At 46.8% G+C, this 19,788-nt stretch overlaps 1 protein-coding gene across 1 annotated transcript in view; it reads right to left on the bottom strand.

The window, feature by feature from the left end:
* Positions 1-19,779, bottom strand: part of TIMELESS (timeless circadian regulator) — a 146,561-nt gene extending 126,782 nt beyond the window's left edge. Inside the window, exons 1-2 of the mRNA XM_069970461.1 lie at positions 19,725-19,779; positions 1,257-1,412 (exon numbers count right to left, since the gene is read on the bottom strand). The gene's annotated coding sequence lies outside the window, so the exon portion shown is untranslated. The remainder of the gene's footprint in view (positions 1-1,256; positions 1,413-19,724) is intronic.
* Positions 19,780-19,788: the final 9 nt, after the last annotated feature.

Below are 19,788 nucleotides of genomic sequence, written 5' to 3'. Positions count from 1 at the left end.
AAGTGCTATGGCCTTTAACACAAGGAGGAAAAACCGAAAACGCAAAAACAAAAATTGGCCCCGTCCTTAAAGGGTTAATGACAGACTGCACTGATTGCGCTGAAGGCTGTCAAAAACCCCTTTAATCGTGCCGCAATCGCGCCGTTTAAGTGTACTGTAAGTAACAGGAGCAGCTCTTGTCACTTACTGATCGGGACCCACAGTTACACTCCCAATTGTTTAGCCTGAAGAAATCTGCTCACCTCTGTGTGGTGTGATGCGCGATCTTCTCATAGAACCTGCTAAATGCTGATCAATGCTATGCTATAGCATAGCAATGATCAGTGTATGCAATTTGCATGTAAATGTCCCCCAAGGGGACTTAAAAAATGTAAAAATTAAAATAACTCCCCTATCCCATTAGACAAATAAAACATAAAAAAATAAAATAAAATAATGCTCTATACCTGAGCATGAGCAATTGCCCGATTAAAATATAACAATATTGTCCCCGTACAGTGAAAGGTGTAAACAAAAAGAGGAGTGGAAAAAAAATGACAGGACTGCAGATTTTTTGTTACATTATAATATAATGTATGGTATGGTACTAATAAGAACTAGGGATCATGGCACAAAAAATTACATTCCATACAGCCCTTATAGGTGAAAAAAAGAAACCCATTATAAGAGTCACAATAGGGACATTTTACTGATAATTATTTGCAAACTACACATACATGTTGTTGTGTTCGGACTGCAATATATAATAAAGATCATGTCAGTTTTACTGTAAAGTGCATTACATAGACACAGGAACCCCCCAAAAGTTACAAAATTGCACTTTTTTCCCCATTTTCACACCATCAATATTTGTGGGGCTGTCATACATTTTATGGTAGATTGATAGGCGCCATTATAAAGTACACTGGTTCAAAAAACAAAAGTGTAATAAATGAACATTGGCGCATTGGTCATTTAGGGCTGGGTCATGAAGGGGTTAACGTGCATGGGCAGATGCCAGAACATTCATATACATCAGCTGTGACAGAGAACATTGACCCAGCGTAACTAATCCTGCTGGTTTTCACTGATATATATTTGGGTCTGTCAGGATTTTCAAGGCTTTTCCTCAGAATCGTGCTGCATGCTTTACCATTCCTACGGCCAAACTAGTGTCCATGACCTATACAGCCATATCTCACTGCAGAGCTGGTAAACTCGTACACCGATCCCGTACATGACGAAAACATGGCAGAACTAGCTATACAGTCACTGACCTGCATCACAGGCCCCGGCCCGTCTGCCTCTCTCTAGGTCAGCGCCTCAGCTCAGACACTTCCCGGGCTCAGCTTCTTCACGGCTCCAAACAGGGCGCGGGAAACTCAGTCACCTACCACAGTGTCAGATCCCTGCAGGGCAGTACCATTGATTGCCTGAAAGGAGGAGGAGATAAATTTACGTCGTAACGCTCTTTACCTCGTTCAGCGATCAATTCTCAAATAAATTAACATTTACATTAACATTAGTATTAAAAAGTCATAAATTATCTCTTGTGATTTTAGTTTTGTTAAAGTTCTGGTAGTACATTCCCCCATACTGGGGATAGATGGAACAGTCTGCGCGCAGTTGGCGGGTTCTGTAAACCTTGTGTGGAGACCGAAGGCTCTGACTGACTATGTGACCACATCTCGGGCATGGCTGGTGACAGGGAAGACCCACAAGTTAGGAGGAGTCTCTGACCGAGCACAGGGTGCAGCCCAATTATTAACAGGGTCTGGCATATTGAGAACTTTTAGTAAAAAAAAAAGTGTCTGGAAACTTTAAAGGGGTATTCCCCCCAAGAGCTAAAAAAAGAAATGCTCCCAAACCTAGCTGGTCTTACTCACCAAGTCCCCCTGAGAATTTTAAGCCGTCTCCCGTCTTTCTAGCTGCTTCCGTTCCTGAGTTACAAGTTTTTTAGAAAGCCGAACTATATCCAACATGGCTCCATGTCTGATTGGTCCATGATGTAGCAGAGCTGATATCCACAAGATATAACAGAGTTGAGAGCGTAGCATAGCAGAGTTGAGTGCGTTGCATAGCAGTGTTGTGTGCGTTGCATAGCAGAGTTGTGTGCGTTGCATAGCAGTGTTGAGTGAGTTGCATAGCAGTGTTGAGTGAGTTGCATAGCAGTGTTGAGTGCGTTGCATAGCAGTGTTGAGTGCGTTGCATAGCAGTGTTGTGTGCGTTGCATAGCAGAGTTGTGTGCGTTGCATAGCAGAGTTGAGAGTATTGCTTAGCAGAGTTGAGTTATTTGAGTGAGGGGGGCCGCAGGTCAGCCGGTGAGCCGTGCGTGGGGGGGTTGGGTGCCGTGGATTGAGTTGCGAAGTACAATGACCCTATATATCTATATGGAGGAGGGAGGGAGGGAGAGAGGAGGTGAAGATGGAGGAGAGAGGAGGTGATGGGGGAGATGGAGGTGGGAGGGAGAGAGGAGGTGAAGGTGGGGGGGAGAGATGTGAAGGGAGAGAGGAGGTGAAGGTGTGGGGAAGAGATGTGAAGGTGGGGGGAGAGAGATGTGAAAGGGGGAAAAGAGATGTGAAAGGGGGAAAAGAGATGTGAAGGGGGGGAGAGAGATGTGAAGGGGGGGGGAGAGATGTGGAGGGGGAGAGAGATGTGAAGGGGGGGAGAGAGATGTGAAGGGGGAGGAGAGAGATGTGAAGGGGGGGAGAGAGATGTGAAGGGGGGGAGAGAGATGTGGAGGGGGAGAGAGATGTGAAGGGGGGGGAGAGATGTGAAGGGGGGGGAGAGATGTGGAGGGGGAGAGAGATGTGAAGGGGGGGAGAGAGATATGGAGGGGGAGAGAGATGTGAAGGGGGGGAGAGAGATGTGAAGGGGGGGGGGGAGAGAGATATGGAGGGGGAGAGAGATGTGAAGGGGGGGAGAGAGATGTGAAGGGGGGAGAGAGATGTGGAGGGGGAGAGAGATGTGGAGGGGGAGAGAGATGTGAAGGGAGGGGGAGAGATGTGAAGGGGGGGAGAGAGATGTGAAAGGGGGAAAAGAGATGTGAAGGGGGAGAGAGATGTGAAGGGGGGGAGAGAGATGTGGAGGGGGAGAGAGATGTGAAGGGGGGGGGAGAGAGATGTGGAGGGGGAGAGAGATGTGAAGGGGGGGGGAGAGATGTGGAGGGGGAGAGAGATGTGAAGGGGGGAGAGAGATGTGAAGGGGGGGAGAGAGATGTGGAGGGGGAGAGAGATGTGAAGGGGGGGAGAGATGTGAAGGGGGAGAGAGATGTGAAGGGGGGGAGAGAGATATGGAGGGGGAGAGAGATGTGAAGGGGGGGAGAGAGATGTGAAGGGGGGGGAGAGAGATATGGAGGGGGAGAGAGATGTGAAGGGGGGGAGAGAGATGTGAAGGGGGGAGAGAGATGTGGAGGGGGAGAGAGATGTGAAGGGGGGGAGAGAGATGTGAAGGGGGGAGAGAGATGTGGAGGGGGAGAGAGATGTGAAGGGGGGGAGAGAGATGTGAAGGGGGGGAGAGAGATGTGAAGGGGGGGAGAGAGATGTGGAGGGGGAGAGATGTGAAGGGGGGGAGAGAGATGTGGAGGGGGAGATAGGAGGTGAAGGGGGTGGAGAGAGATGTGAAGGGGGATAGAGGAGGTGAAGGGAGTGGAGAGAGATGTGAGGGGGGGGAGAGAGAGATGTGAAGGGGGGAGAGAGAGATGTGAAGGGGGGGGAGAGAGATGTGGAGGGGGAGAGATGTGAAGGGGGGAGAGATGTGAAGGGGGGAGAGATGTGAAGGGGGGGAGAGAGAGATGTGAAGGGGGGAGAGAGATGTGAAGGGGGGGGAGAGAGAGATGTGATGGGGGGGGGGGGGGAGAGGAGGTGAAGGCTGGGGGGGGGAGACACCCCCACCCCCGTTCCCACCCGCAGCACCTCGCCCCCCCCCCCCCCCCCCCGTCTCACCCGTGGCACAGCTGGCAGCGGCAGTACCAACACCCCCGGACCCCACACAGCTCAGTACAGCACCCCCCGCCGCCGGCTACTTTGCTTGGTTGCCGGGATGCGGGGGGGTGCTATGGGGCGCTCACTAATCGTCCGATCCCCCCCCCTCCTCCTATACCAAGTACACCCCCCCCCCCCCCCTTCCGATACCGAATACATCACCCCCTCATCAGATCTGCAGCACCGGGCCGTCTCAGCTTCCATCACAGCAGCTGCAGCAGCTCACCGTGCTTTGTCCCGCAGAGAACGCTGTGAGCTCCTGCTGTGATGGAAGCTGAGAGACGGGCCGGGGCTGCAGATCCGATGAGGGGTGATGTATTCGGTATCGGAAGGGGGGGGGATGTACTTGGTATAGGAGGAGGGGGGGGGATCGGACGATTAGTGAGCGCCCCATAGCACACACCCCCACCCCCCCCCCCCGCGCATCCCGGCAACCAAGCAAAGTAGCCGGCGGCGGGGGGTGCTGTACTGAGCTGTGTGGGGTCCGGGGGTGTTGGTACCGCCGCTGCCAGCTGTGCCACGGGTGAGACGGGGGGGAGTTCGTGGGCCGAGGTGCTGCAGGTGGGAACGGGGGTGGTCGTGCCGCGGGTGAGCTGGGGGGGGGGGGAGTTCGTGGGCCTAGGTGCTGCGGGTGAGAACGGGGGTGGTCGTGCCGCGGGTGAGACGGGGGTCTTGGGCCGAGGTGCTGCGGGTGAGAACGGGGGTGGTCGTGCCGCGGGTGAGAACGGGGGTTGTGGTGCCGGTGAGTCCCGGAGGGGGGGCGGGGGGTGCCAAGGTGAGCTGCGGGGGGGGGGGGCACAGGTGTGTTCAGGGGTGAGGGGGCACACAGGTGACCTGGGGGGAGGCAGTCGGGAGACAGCAGCAGCAGCTGTCAGTGTCCTCCCTCACTTCAATAGGCAGGGTTTAGAAGCCAGCCCATTGAAGAGAGGGAGGACACGTGATGCCGTCTCGGAGGGTCGGGGCCAGGAGCAGGGAGCGTGTCGGAGTGGACTGAGAGCTGATGATTCTATGCAAACGGTGGGGGTGAGTGCTTCTAGATAACAGAAAAACTGTGCAGAATCCGTAATAACTTTATATTGGAAAGATGGAAAGCTACGGGTGAGCAACGTATTAATGCAAAAAATTTTGGGGGGGGAATACCCCTTTAGGGTGCGTTCACACCTACAGGATCTGCAGCTGATTTTCTGCAGCAGATTTCAGTTAAATAACTGAACACAGCATCAAATCTGATGCTGTGTTCAGTTATTTAACTGAAATCTGCTGCAGAAAATCAGCTGCAGATCCTGTAGGTGTGAACGCACCATTAACCTCTTAGGTTGCGTTCACACGAGCGGGCACCAGGGTACACTTGCCGCATGCGTTAAATGTATCCATGGTATTCCACAGGCCAAAATGGTGTGGTTTTGGCCTCTATGTTAACACTGCGTTTTGCTATACAAATATATTCCTTGTCTGGCATTTCTAGAAGTTTTCCTCATAAAATATCTCAGTAGTATAATTGGTGCTTCTGATACTGAAACATAAATTACCAAGAATTTTACCCCTTAATGGTGCGTTCACACCTACAGGATCTGCAGCTGATTTTCTGCAGCAGATTTCATGTAAATAACTGAACACAGCATCAAATCTGCTGCAGATCCTGTAGGTGTGAACGCACCCTAAGGCTGGGTTCACACACAGTATATTTCAGGCTGTATATTTGAGGCTGTATAGCAACCAAAACCAGGAGTGGATTGAAAACACAGAAAGGCTCTGTTCACACAATGTTGTAATCAAGTGGATGGCCGCCATTTAATGGCAAATATTTTCTGTTATCTTAATACAATGGCTTCTGTATTGAAATAATGGCCGTTATTTACCGTTATATGACGGCCATCCACTCAATTTCACCATTGTGTGGACAGAGCCTTTCTGTGTTTTCAATCCACTCCTGGTTTTGGTAGCTATGAGGACCTGACATGAGGACCAAATACAGCCTGAAATATACTGTGTGTGAACCCAGCCTAAGGGTATATTCACACGGGCGGGCTCGCAGCGAGATTCTCGCTGCGAGCCCGGCAGGTCCTGGCAGTTCCCACACACTACATACTTGCTGCGGTCTAAACGACCGCAGCGAGTATGTAATTATACCGCCCTTAACCCCTTCTGCTCCCGCCCGGCTCCCCCGCTGTAAGCATACATTACCTGTCCTCGCTGCACGGGTCCAGCGTCCTGCTCTCCCGTCCGGCCAATCAGTGTGTTGCCCAGCTGCAGCCACTGATTGGCCGGACGGGAGAGCAGGACGCCGGACCCGTGCAGCGAGGACAGGTAATGTATGCTTACAGCGGGGGAGCCGGGCGGGAGCAGAAGGGGTTAAGGGCGGTATAATTACATACTCGCTGCGGTCGTTTAGACCGCAGCAAGTATGTAGTGTGTGGGAACTGCCAGGACCTGCCGGGCTCGCAGCGATAATCTCGCTGCGAGCCCGTCCGTGTGAATATACCCTCAAGGGGTAGTGCGGCGCTAAACATTTATTTCCAAAATAACATACATTACAAAGTTATACAACTTTGTAATGTGTGTTATGCATGTGAATGCCCCCCTTCCCTGTGTTTCTCCCCAGCTGCGTTTGAGCATAACTGTGCTCAGCCAATCGCGGCTAAGCAACTGATGACGTGGCATGAGGGACAGATGGAGCGGTTTGGCCGGCCTCCCTAAGACGACATTTTCACAAGATGGCGGACGGGGGTCGACACGAGATGCGGTGAGTATAATGCAACAACACTTCTGGGTCTAGCGTGGGTGGGGGGAAACACAGGAAAGGGGGCTATTCACATGCATAACACACATTACAAAGTTGTATAACTTTGTAATGTGTGTTATTTTTTGAATAAATGTTTAGCGCCGCACTACCCCTTTAAGGACCGGGACCAGGATTTTTTCGCTTTTGCTTTTTCCTCCTTGTGTTTAAAAGGCCATAGCATTTTTTCACCTAGAAACCCACATGAGCCCTTATTTTTTTGCATCACTAATTGTACTTTGCAATGACAGGCTGAATTTTTGCATAAAGTACACTGCGAAACCAGAAAAAAATTCAAAGTGTGGTGAAATTGAAAAAAAAGAACGCATTTCATTTCTTTTATTTGGGAGGAATGTGTTTTTACGCCATTCGCCCTGGGGTTAAACTGACTTGTTATGCATGTTCCTCAAGTCGTTACGATTAAAATGATATATAACATGTATAACTTTTCTGTTATGTGATGGCCGGTAAAAAATTCAAACCATTGTTAACATATATACATTCCTTAAAATCGCTGTATTCCCAGGCTTATAACGCTTTTATCCTTTGGTCTATGGGGCTGTGTGAGGTGTCATTTTTTGCGCCATGATGTTTACTTTCTATCGGTACCTTGATTGCGCATATACGACTTTTTGATTGCTTTTTATTAAATTTTTTCTGGATTTGATGCGACCAAAAATGCGCAATTTAGCACTTTGGGATTTTCTTGCGCTTACGCCGTTTACCGTGCGAGATCAGGAATGGGATTAATTAATAGCAAACATGTTTATTTATTTATTTATTTACTTAAAACCTGGGAAAAGGGGGTGATTCAGACTTTTATTAGGGGAGGGGCTTTTTACTTATAACGATACTTTTTTTTTTTTTTTTTTACACATATACTAGAAGCCCCCCTGGGGGACTTCTAGTATATACACTTTGATCTCTCATTGAGATCTTTGCTGTATACTTATACAGCAAAGATCAATGAGATCGGCACTGGTTTGCTTTCGGCTGCTGCAGCCAAAAACAAACGAGTGCCGAGTCGGGGACGGCGCCATCTTGGAGCAGTCCCCGGCCGGCTGCAGACACGGAGATCGCTCCTCTGGTTGTCCCGGAGGAGCGATCTCCCCCACTAGACACCAGGAAAGTGCTGCGTCCGGTAATCGGATGCAGCTGTCATGTTTGACAGCTGCATCTGATTACTGTGTTAGCGGGCACGGCGATTGTGACTTGGTTTAAGAGCATTGATTTGGTTTAAGAGCTTCCTGTACTGGGTGGGAGCAGGGGAGGGGCATGGTCTGCATAGCAGGGTCTACAGCACTGTACTCTGGCCCAGATAGTCTCCCTCACCTTCCAAATCATAGCAGATCCAATTCAGGCTGGGGATCACATCAGGGGACAGGACTGTGGAGGTAATCTTTCCATAACTGTAACCCCTCTCTCCCCAGACAGAGAGCGCTGCATGCATGTGCCCACATCTGCCCTGCTCATTCCTTCACGCTCTCTGCAGTCTCTGTCAGCCCTTGTGTTTCCCATCCTCTCCATAACTGTACAATAACTTATTATATCACATATTATGCTGTTTCTGAATGTTTGTTTCATTTGTTTTACATGTTATTCAGAATAATAAATTATTTTTGAAGTGTGGAACCAATTGTCTGCATTTCTATGACTTCTTATGGGAAAATTTGCTTTGGTTTAGTGGAGTGGATTTGTATTACGAGCACAGCCCCGGAATAAATTATGCTCGTAATTCAAGGCACCACTGTATGTGACTTTTTGATCACTTTTTATTACAATTTTTCTGGATTTCATGTGCCCAAAAATGAACAATTTTGCACTTAGGAATTTTTTTGCGCTTACGCCATTTGCTGTGTGAGATTAGGAATTAAATAAATTAATATTTTGGTTGATTACGCATGCGGCGATACCAAATATGTTTGTTTATTTATTTGTTCATTTATTTTTATTTATTTATAAAATGGGGAATAGGGGGTGATTCAGACTTTTATTAGGGAAGGGGATCTATGCAGTATAGATATATTGCATAGATCAATGAGATAGGTGTTCTATTGCTCTTGGCTCCTGCAGCCGAGAGCAATAGATTGCCGAGCCGGAATTTGGTTCCCTGGAGCACAGTATAAAGCTCCCGTGCAGCCCCGCCATATACCGGCCACGGCTGCAGCAGAAGTTTTATTCCAGAGAAAATGAAGTTTTGATCCACCGGGTGTGCGGCGGGCAGGTAATCATCTGGGCGGCTTCTCGCCCGTGTGCAGTCACTGCTCTCTGTCTGCCAGCACACTTGGCGGGGATGATTGATAGAGAGAGGCACCAGTAACAGACCTCTCTGCCTGTCAATCTCTATATCATGTCCCATTAGTATGGTCTTCTTCTTTACATAGTGTTTACACTCCTTAGGGTACGCTAACATGTACTGAGTTTGCAGCGGATTTCACGTCAATCGGTGCGCTGTCCCGCCGCAGCCGCTGATTGGCTGAGCAGTGACTGGGGAGCAAATGAAGCACAGGCAGATAATATATTAGCCTGCCAGCTGGTGGGTTAAGTGGGCAGTGGCTACATTCTCGCAGCAAAATGAAAATCCACTGCAAGAATGTAGACCCCTAGGCAATGACAATACAGAGTATCACAGCTAATTTCACTGAGGAACTCAGTACGTGTGAATGTACCTTTAAGGGTAGCTTCACACGTTCCGGATTGCGTCAAATTTCACACTGCGAAATCCGCTACAATTCCGGATACTGTCCTTTTCTATGGCTTTTCATACTTCAGTGGATTTTTAATTCTGCTGCGAGTATGTAAAGCCCCTACCCACTTAACCCAGCACTGCCCTGCTAATACGTTACCTGGTTGCACTCCTGCTTGCTTCTAACACTCCCAGCTTCCTGGTGCCCCACTCAACCAGTGGCTGCGACGGGATACCCAGGAACTGGGCCAGGTAACTTTTATTTTATTTGACTCCTTATTAAAAAAAAATTAAACACTTAATGTGTTTAAAATTGCTTTTTTACCATCCTTATAATGATTTTCTTTTTTTGTATTTTTGATTAGTTTTTATTCCAATTTTTTTTTTTACGCTTATGCTGTTTACCATGCAAGATCAGGAATGCAATAATTAAATAGCTGGGGTATGACGAGTACGTTTTTTTTTCAATTTATTTATTTAGAAAATGCAAAAAGTAGGGTAATTTACATTTTTAATATAAAAAGGAGGTTTTTATTATTTAAAAAGAAAAACTTTTAGCCCCTCTAGGGGGGGTGCCTTTAAACAATGCACTGCTTGCTCATAGGGATCAAGGTAGTATGTATATATTACATTGATCCATGAATCTGGTGCTAGATTACTAAGCGCTGCTGAAGCCCATAGTAATCGAGTGCCAACCCGGGATTAGCATCATAGCATCACTGAGGCCCAGCCCATTTTGGGAGGCTGATCACTAGACTAGACCACCACGTTTGGATTTTAAATTACATTAAAATGCAACTGTCAGTTTTGACAGTGGCATTTTAATGGTTAATTAGCCAACGTGGCGATCAGCCTGCGCCAGCTAATTTCTGCAGTTCCCTGCTGCTGATAGCGGCCCAGAGTGGGGTACAGCGTAACCTCTCTCTCTCCCCCCCTTAGGGACTCATTGGCATCTGCGTGTTTAAAGGGGTGCTCCATCAAAAACCTTTTTCTTTCAAACCAACTGGTATTCTTTACAGTCTGGAGAGCAGGGGTGGTCTTCTATGTGGATTTGCTACTGCTCTGGACAGTTCCTATCACAGTCATTGGTGACAGCAGAGAGCACTATGTCAGACTGGAGAGAATACACCACTTTCTGCCGAGCATACAGCAGCTGATAAGTACTGGAAGACAATATTTTTTTAATAGAAGTAAATTACAAATCTTTGGCACTTTCTCACACTAGTTGATTTTTTCTGGCGTACCTATTTAAGGGGTAAATAAAACCACATTTGTGACTTTGCACTCAGTAGAGATGAGCGATTCGCTCATCCAAGCAAAGCACTTCCTTTGATCAGCGATCCGCTCATCAAGCCTCCTGTCTGTCAGCGCTGCTCCGATCCTTGATGCTCCACCCAGGGTGCTAGGGAAAAGCTGGTTCCAATCCTGCGAAACTGAGAGAAGTTTCCCAGGATTGGATCGCTTTCATTGTATCCTGGGAGGAGAGGCAGGGAGCTTGATGAGCAAATCGCTGATCAAACAAAGCGCATTTTATTTAGTACTCAACTTACCGACATAAACACTCAGGCATGTCCTAAAATACTATCAGATATACACTTCCCAGTATTGAAATTGCAACATCAAAAAGGAAAGTCACATTCCCTTGTGAAGGCCTTTTCATGGTGTTTCCCATGTGGTCTCCAGACAAATCTCCGGCTGTTATTGGTACTGCAATTTCAATGATGGTTCTACTCCCAAGATTATAATGTAGGGTGCCATGATGTATGGTAGCTGGATACCTTTTATCTTAATTCCAGGTATGCTAACAGCTCCGCATTACATCGATTTGATCACGTAACTATTTGGACATCCATTTCCTTAAAGTGTCCCAGTACCCGTTTTTTGACAAATCTCCAGGCCATGTTTCTCGTGCTACTGTGAGCAGCCTACATGGCCTAAATGTGCTACTATGGTCTGCAGCATCTCCAGACTTGTTTCCTGTTGAGCACATCTGGGACGTCATTGGTCGGCAATTGTAAAGGGAGCTGCCAATGGCGGATCTTGATGATTTTTGTGCGCAAGAACATTTAGCATGGCAGAACTTTCCTCAGACACCATTAACAACCTTATAGATCGCATGCCAAGGTGTGTAACTGCTTATACTCCCATACTCAATACTGAACAACAACAAAAAAGTTAATATTTTGTTTCCATTTTGCATCATTTGCATTACATTAACATATCTAGCAATTCATAATTCCTGACTGTTCCTTGTAATTTAAATATTAGGGACTGTAGAAGACCCTTCTTTGTGTCCCGCTAGTTCTTCTTGTTTACAAACAACTGGAAATATAATGATATGACATCATATAACATGACATGACTGTGTTCATGGATTCTCCTGAGTTTGCAACATTGACTTGAGATAGTTAGGGTGTTCATGGCAGAACATGCAGTGGAATAGAGATAAATGTGCTACGACACTGAAGTGTTTCATATATCTTGAGAACTTTCATATATCTTGAGAACTGCGCTAAGCAATATGTTGCTTTGAGAAGCAGATGTATCCAAAATGTACTGTCCCCTTTTCTCTTATGTTTTCCTTGACTGTGGCTTTTTTATTTTCTTATTTCCTTACTAGGGTATGTGTATTACTAGGGCCGTATTAAACATAGCGATTATCGTTTAAAGATTTACTATAATGATTGTTCGCTAATGATAACTAGCAATTTTTTAGCGAACGATTCTGAGGTTATTACATTCACTGATTACTGTTATGAACGATCGTTTTTATGTCATTATATGGTTGCTAATCGTTCCTCAGGACAGCCCACACAACATGTTTTATCAGCGAACGGCTTATAACACAAACAAATATGCGAATGATCAGCGAACTACCAACAAAAATTTTTTCAACATGTTGGAAGACCAAAATAAAAGATTTTTCATTCGTCGTTTCATCCTTGGGTGTTTACAAGGACAGATAATTGTTCATTTCGATTGTTTTAGCAAATTTTTAAACGATAGTCATTCTGTGTAATAGGGCCTTAAGTGTTTATGTTTACTATCTGCAGTTAGTGATAGGAGATCCAAGGCTTTGGACCTCTACAGTGTTGCTTGATAAGTATTGTTATTATGGAAATAGAGAATATGTGTATATGGTTTGTTACACTGTGACATACATGACTATTTTCTTTTTGTTTCAAAAAGACCTCAGGGGGTAGTTTGTATTTAATGTGTAATAATGTACAGTGGTGCCTTGGATTACGAGCATAATTAATTCTGGGACCGTGCTTGTAATCCATATCCACTCTTAAATCAAAACAAAATTTCCCATAGGAAATCATTGAAATGCAGACAATTGGTTCCACACCCCAAAAATAATGATTTATAAACAGCTGAATATGTCATATTATAAGTTACTGTACTGTAACTGTACTGTTACTGTAGCAATCACCATGTGGAGTATAATGTATAGTAACTGCATAAACCTGAAAAACAGCAGCAGTTTGTTCAGTAGATAGAGCATGGAACTGCAGATCCCCATAATGCAGTAGTGTAGTGCAACAGGCTATAATAGAGAAGCAGGGATGCTGTCAGAGGTCTGTGTGGTCACATGACAGCAATGGGGAGGGGGGGTTTCAGCATGGACCAATCAGGACTGACAGAGACTGCAGGGAGCATGAAGGAATGAGCAGGACATATGTGGGCACATATATGCAGCGCTCTCTGTCCGGGGGAGAGAGGGGTTACAGCCATGAAGAGATTACCTCCACAGTCCTGTCCCCTGATGTAAGCCCCAGCCTGAAGTTGATCTGCTATGATTTGGAAGGTGAGGGAGACTTCCTGGGTCAGTGTACAGTGCTGTAGACCCCGCTATGCAGACCATGCCCCTCCTCTACTCGCCATCCCACCCAGTACAGGGAGCTCTTAAACCAAAGCAATGCTCTTAAACCAATTCACAATTTTGAAAAGCTGTGAGCTTTTAAACCAAAATGCTCTTAAACCAAGTTACTCTTTAACCAAGGTACCACTGTATCTTTACATACAAATTGTTTGTATATCTTGAGAGAGGTTAATAATAAAAACAGATTATACCTATCACACTGTGGCAGACTGACACAGCGGTTGAGTTTTGCTCATTTTGACATCACATGGTGGTAAATGTTTGTAAACAGGTGAAAACAGGGTTCAGCGAGGTAAGTTCATATTTTTTTTTCATATCTTTGGCATTAAAACCTTTATTTGTACTTTCCATAAAATCTAGACTAGTAATCTTTTAGACTGTGATGGAGCCAGTCTGTTTTGGGTGTAGTAGGAGTAATTCCAACCTCATTTACAGCTTCAGGCCATGTTCAACCATTGCATTTTTTTGTAAAAAAAAAAAAAATGGCCGCTGTTTACTAACATGTTTATTTTCTATGGCCGTCTGTGCTCACAGTGTAAAGTATGGCCCCCACCGGTACTTTACACTGTGGTCAATGGTCAATTGGGTTGCGGGCACACCCAAATGTGCCCGTGTTCCAATTTTTTTTAATTATGTTCATATGGGTGAACATGTAAGACAGCCGCCGTTGTTTGACACCGCCATTGTTTTTACACAGTGTGAACATAGCCTCAGGCTGTGTTCACACACAGTATTTCCGTCAGTCTTTTTTTAAACAAAACCAGGAGAGGGTTGAAAACACAGGAACTGTGCAAATCTTGCCATTATATTTTTGCCCTGTCAGTTCCACTCCTGATTTTGGTTGAAAAAAAATGTCCAAAATACTGACAGAAATACTATGTGTGAACATAGCCACAAAGTGAAAATAATATATTTATTAACCCTTTCGTGCTGCAGCTAGTTTGGGCCTTAATGACCAGGCTAATTTTTCAAAATCTGACCTGTCTCACTTTATGCTCTTATAGCTCAGTGATGCTTTAACGTATGCTAGCGATTCTGAGATTGTTTTTTCATCACATATGGCACTTTGTTAGTGGCAAAATTTGGTCACTACTTTGTGTGTTTTTTGTGAAAAACATCAAAATATCATGAAAAATTAAAAAAAAATTGCATTTTATGAACTTTGAAATTCTCTGCTTCTAAAAAAAGAAAGTCGTAGCACATAAATTAGTTACTAAGTCACATTACCAATATGTCTTCTTTATTCTGGCATAATTTGGTAAACATATTTTACTTTTTTAGGGTGTTACGGGGCTTAGAAATTCATCAGCAAATTATCACATTTTCGTCAAAGTTTTCAAAACTGATTTTTTTAGGGACCAGTTCTTTTTTTAAATGGATTTAGAAGTCTGGTATCCTGAAAAACCCCATAAGTGACCCCATTTTGGAAACTATACACCTTAAAGAATTAATCTGGGGGTATAATGAGCATTTTAACCCTACAGGGGCTGGAGGAAAGTATTCACAATTAAGCAGTAAAAAAATGAAAAATTAAAATTTTCCAATAATATATACGTTTAGATTAAAGTTTCTCATTTTCAAAAGGAAAATGAGAGAAAAAGCACCACAAAATTTGTAACGCAGGTTCTCTTGAGTACAACGGTACCCCACATGTGGGCTTAACCACTGTATGGGCACACAGCAGGGCTCAGAAGGAAGGGAGCGCCAATTAGCTTTTCCAATGCAGATTTTGCTGAAGAAATTTCTGAGCGCCAGGTGCGTTTGCAGTGCCCCTGTAGTGTCAGCAGAGAGAAAACCCCCCATAAGTCACCCCATTTTGGAAAGTGCACCCCTCAAAGAATTCATCTTGGTGTGAGGTGAGCATTTTAACCCTACAGGTATTACAGGAAAGTATTTAAAAGAAGACAGTAAAAATGAAAAACTCGAATTCTTCCAATAATATGTTTGTTTAGTTTGAAATTTCTCAATTTCACGAGGAACAAGAGAAAAAAAGTACCCCAAAATTTGTAACGCAGGTTCTCCTGAGTACAATGGTACCCCATATGTGGGCGTAAACCACTGTATGGGCACACAGTCGGGCTCAGAAGGAAAGGAGCGCCAATTAGCTTTTTCAATGCAGATTTTGCTGCAGAAGTTTCCGAGCGCCAGGTGCGTTTGCAGCGCCCCTGTAGTGCCATCAAAGTAAAATCTCGCCATAAGTCACCCCATTTTGGGAAGTGCACCCCTCAAAGAATTCATTTTGGGGTGTGGTGACCATTTTTACCCCACAGGTATTAGAGGAAAGTATTCAAAATTGGCCAGTAAAAATGAAAAACTCGAATTTTTCCAATAATATGTTGGTTTAGTTTGAAGTTTCTCAATTTGACGAGGAACAGGAGAGAAAACGTACCCCAAAATCTGTAACTCAGGTTCTCCTGAGTAAAACGGTACCCCATATGTGGGCATAAACCACTGTATGGGCACACAGCAGGGCTCAGAAGGGAAGGAGCGCCAATTTGCTGGAGCAAAACCCCAGCTAGTAATGGTTATTAGAATAGCGCTGTTACTAAAATAAAATAAAAAAAATGAGATTACAGGTAATGTGGGGTGGTTACGGGCAGTCTGGGGTGGTTATGGGCAACCTGAGGTAGTTACAGGTAATCTGGGGTGGTTACGGACAACATGGGGTGGTCACGGGCAACCTGCTGTGGTTACGGCAACCTGGGGTGGTTACGGGCAACCTGCAGTGCTTACAGACAATCTGGGGTGGTTACGGGCAACGTGGGGTGGTTACGGATAAACTGAAGTGCTTATAGGTAACCTCGGGTGGGTACCTGTAATCTGGCATGGTTACCGCAATCTGGAGAGGGTCATTGGCAATTTGGGGTGGTCAGAGGCAACATGCAGTGGTCAGAGGCAACCTGCAGTGGTCGGAGGAAACCTGCGGTGGTCAGAGGCAACCTGCGGTGGTCAGAGGCGACGTGGCGTGGTCAGAGGCAATGTGCGGTGGTCAGAGGCAACCTGCGGTGGTCAGAGGCGACGTGGCGTGGTCAGAGGCGACGTGAGGTGGTCAGAGGCAACGTGGGGTGGTTACAGGCAACGTGGGCTGGTTACGGGCAACGTGGGCTGGTTACGGGCAGCGTGGGCTGGTTACGGGCAACCTGCTGTGCTTACAGACAATCTGGGGTGGTTACGGGCAACGTGGGGTGGTTACGGGCAACGTGGGGTGGTTACGGGCAACCTGCAGTGTTTACAGACAATCTGGGGTGGATACGGGCAACGTGGGGTGGTTACGGATAAACTGAAGTTCTTATAGGCAATCTGGGGTGGATACCTGTAATCTGGCATGGGCACCGCAATCTGGAGGGGGTCATTGGCAATTTGGGGTGGTTAGAGGCAACGTGGCGTGGTCAGAGGCAACGTGCGGTGGTCAGAGGCAACGTGCGGTGGTCAGAGGCATTGTGGCGTGGTCAGAGGCAACGTGCAGTGGTTACGTGCAATCTGGGGGGTTACATGTAATCTGGCGTGATTACGGGAAACCTGGGGGAGTTATGTGCAACCTGAAAGGGTTACAGACAATCTGGGATTGTTACTGCTAAACTGAAGTGCTTATAGGTAATCTGGGGTTGGTAAATGTAATTTGGGGTGGTTACGGGCAATCTGGAGGGGGTCACTGGCAATTTGGGGTGGTTATGGGCAATGTGCAGTGGTTACGGGCAACGTGCGGTGGTTACGGGCAACGTGCGGTGGTTACGGGCAACATGTGGTGGTTACGGGCAACGTGCGGTGGTTACGGGCAACGTGCGGTGGTTACGGGCATCGTGCGGTGGTTACGGGCATCGTGCGGTGGTTACGGGCAACGTGCGGTGGTTATGGGCAACGTGCGGTGGTTACGGGTAATCTGGGGTAGGGTTAGGGGTAATTTGGGAGTAAACTGCAATTATTACTATAATAAAAAGTGTGTGTTTTATTTTTTTGTATGTTTGTCACTTTTTGTACTTTACACATTCATTTTCACTGTATTACTATGATTACTGTGATATTTTCTATCACAGTAATCATAGTTCAGTGACAGAGACCAAATTGGTCTCTGTCACTTTAAATTTTCCAGAGTTGGCTGGTTGTGAAGCGCATGCGCACTTCATAACCAGCCAGGACGTCGAGGAGGACGGAGCTCCAGGAGCAGGTGAGTATATGGGGAAGGTGACTGGGGGGTGGCTGGGGTGACTTGGGGGGTGGGGGGACATCACTTTTTATCCCCTGTCACCAATCATTTATGGTGACAGGGGATAAAAAGTGCCGGCGGCACATGGTGCAAGCGATCAGCGGTATATAGTATATACCGCTGATCGCTTGTATTGGGACCCCACAGGGGGGTCCCTGATGACTGCCCCATGCTCTCCGCTACCTCCGGTGGCAGAGAGCATGGGGCTTTCATTCATTTAAACTTTTCCATCCCTGCGAACAAACATCGTTTGTTCGCAGGGATGGCGGCGGCCATCTTGGAAATGATGGCCACCGGGGGAGGGGGGGTTAGTGATTCCCTACTAGGGGGAGCTGATCTGGGGTCTGAGGGGACACTTATTTCATCTCCCCCCGCCGTGGATTCACGGCGGGGGGGAGATGAAAATAGCGCCGTTAATAGCGGCGATCGTCGGTAAGGGGGGGGGGGGGGGGCGGGACCTCCGGTAGCTGGGGGGATGGGGTGGGGGCCGTCCCGGCCGGGCAGCCTTATTCTCTGCCATCGCCGTAAAAAGCTGATGGCAGCAGAATAAGGACCCTTAGTGACCGCCGTAAAAAGCCGTATCGGCGGTCACTAAGGGGTTAATCTGGAAAAAATTTATCTTTAGAATATTGGGGTCTTAACTACAGTCAAAGTCATAGTGCAGAAGTAGGAGTTGGAAGTTGGCTTACCAACTCCATCACTCTGGTTATAACTGTCATGAATGTGCCTGTGCGGAACTCCGTGCGCCCCTTGGCTCGTGCTGCGCGCTTGAAATGGCGCTGATATTCAGTGTTTTTGTATGGTTGTGCGGTGTCCTGGGCCTTGTCTGAACACTGGCCTATTTCCTTCTGTGTTTGTTCAGCCACACCCGCCTGAGATACTTCTGGCAATTTCGGAGTTAACTCTGATGCTGGTTAGCTTGTCTGGTCAGGTTGCTCTTGCCCCAGGTGTTCTGAGGAGATTAGGGGTCTGGTCCAATCAGCTCCTGCACTGGACCTCTGGTCTCCTATATAGTGTGTGCCAGCCTGCCAGATATCTGTCTGTCTTGTCTTTGTGTCCCACCAAGCCAGTATAGGGACCGCCGCCCAGTTGCTGCCCTAGGGTTTAGCCTAGGGGGGCAAGTAGGTAGAGTCAGTGGGCGGGGCGGAGCTTAGGGTGCACTGTCTCTGTGTGTCTGTTGTCACCAGTTTCTGACAATAACAGCCCTGTGACACCAAATAAATAATTTAGCTATTGTTTTGCTTCATCTAAGTAAACAGGCTGAATCAAAGTTTTGTTTAGACGTTACTTTGGACTGACAAAAGTTCATCTTCTATGCAAAGAAGTAAAAAGTCTAATTGCTTTCAGATGTCTTTACTGACTGTGACTTGTCTAGATATATTTTGTTATTGGCACTGATGTGAGGTATTTAGTTTTTTTTTTCATGGTCAAGTGTAAGGCTAGGCTAGGAATTTCAAGTGCAATCAGCGCTTAAAGCAAATGTACCATCAGTACATTCTCTTTGAGTTTTGCCCATGGATAGAATGGCACCTGCGTGGGGAAGTCCGTGCTGCGGTATTTTTTTTGAACCGTGGCCTCTTTCCGCGCACGACGCTATTCTATTTCCGGGCACCGACCTGGGCTTAAACACTGGAGGCGGACCGTCCTGCCCCCAATAGGAGGAAACCCCCGCCCCTCTATGACGTGGCTTTATTGATTCTAATTGTTTAGGCATATTCTGCTTGAAATTCCGCCTGTAAAATACGTACAGAGCAATGTCCCATTGTGTTCAAAGACATTTCTGCTCTGTTGTTCACATGGCGGAAATTACACATTGCACCGTGGATCCACTTTCTTCCCAAAGCTATCTAACAGTGTCAGCAGTTTAGAACATGAATTTCAGCTGACAGATTCACTCCCCCCTTCCTGTCAAGTAGGCTCAGGTATAGGAGGGGGTGTTACATCTTGCTGCATCTTAACCCCTTAGTGACCGCCATACTGCCTTTTCACTGCAGTCACTAATGGACTTTATTCCGATGCGTACGCCTTTTAGCGGCGGACGCATCAGAATAAATTGCTGTTCGACGGCGGCAGACCGGGGGATCAGCTGTTCCCCCCCCCCCCCCCGAAACTGCCCGGAGCGGAGGGTTGTTTAACCCGCTAAATGCCGCTGTCAAAGCATGACAGCGGCATCTAACGGGTCCCGGTCTGCGCCGTGGGTCACTTACACGATCGTGATGTCCTGCGGCACCGTCCGGTTTCCCGATGTCTCCAGTCTCCATGGTGATCCCG

This window comes from Dendropsophus ebraccatus, chromosome 5 (assembly GCF_027789765.1).
Source record: "Dendropsophus ebraccatus isolate aDenEbr1 chromosome 5, aDenEbr1.pat, whole genome shotgun sequence".
Taxonomy (NCBI): Eukaryota; Metazoa; Chordata; class Amphibia; order Anura; family Hylidae; genus Dendropsophus; species Dendropsophus ebraccatus.
Note: the sequence above shows the minus strand (reverse complement) of the source record. Positions and strands in the feature narration are given on the sequence as shown.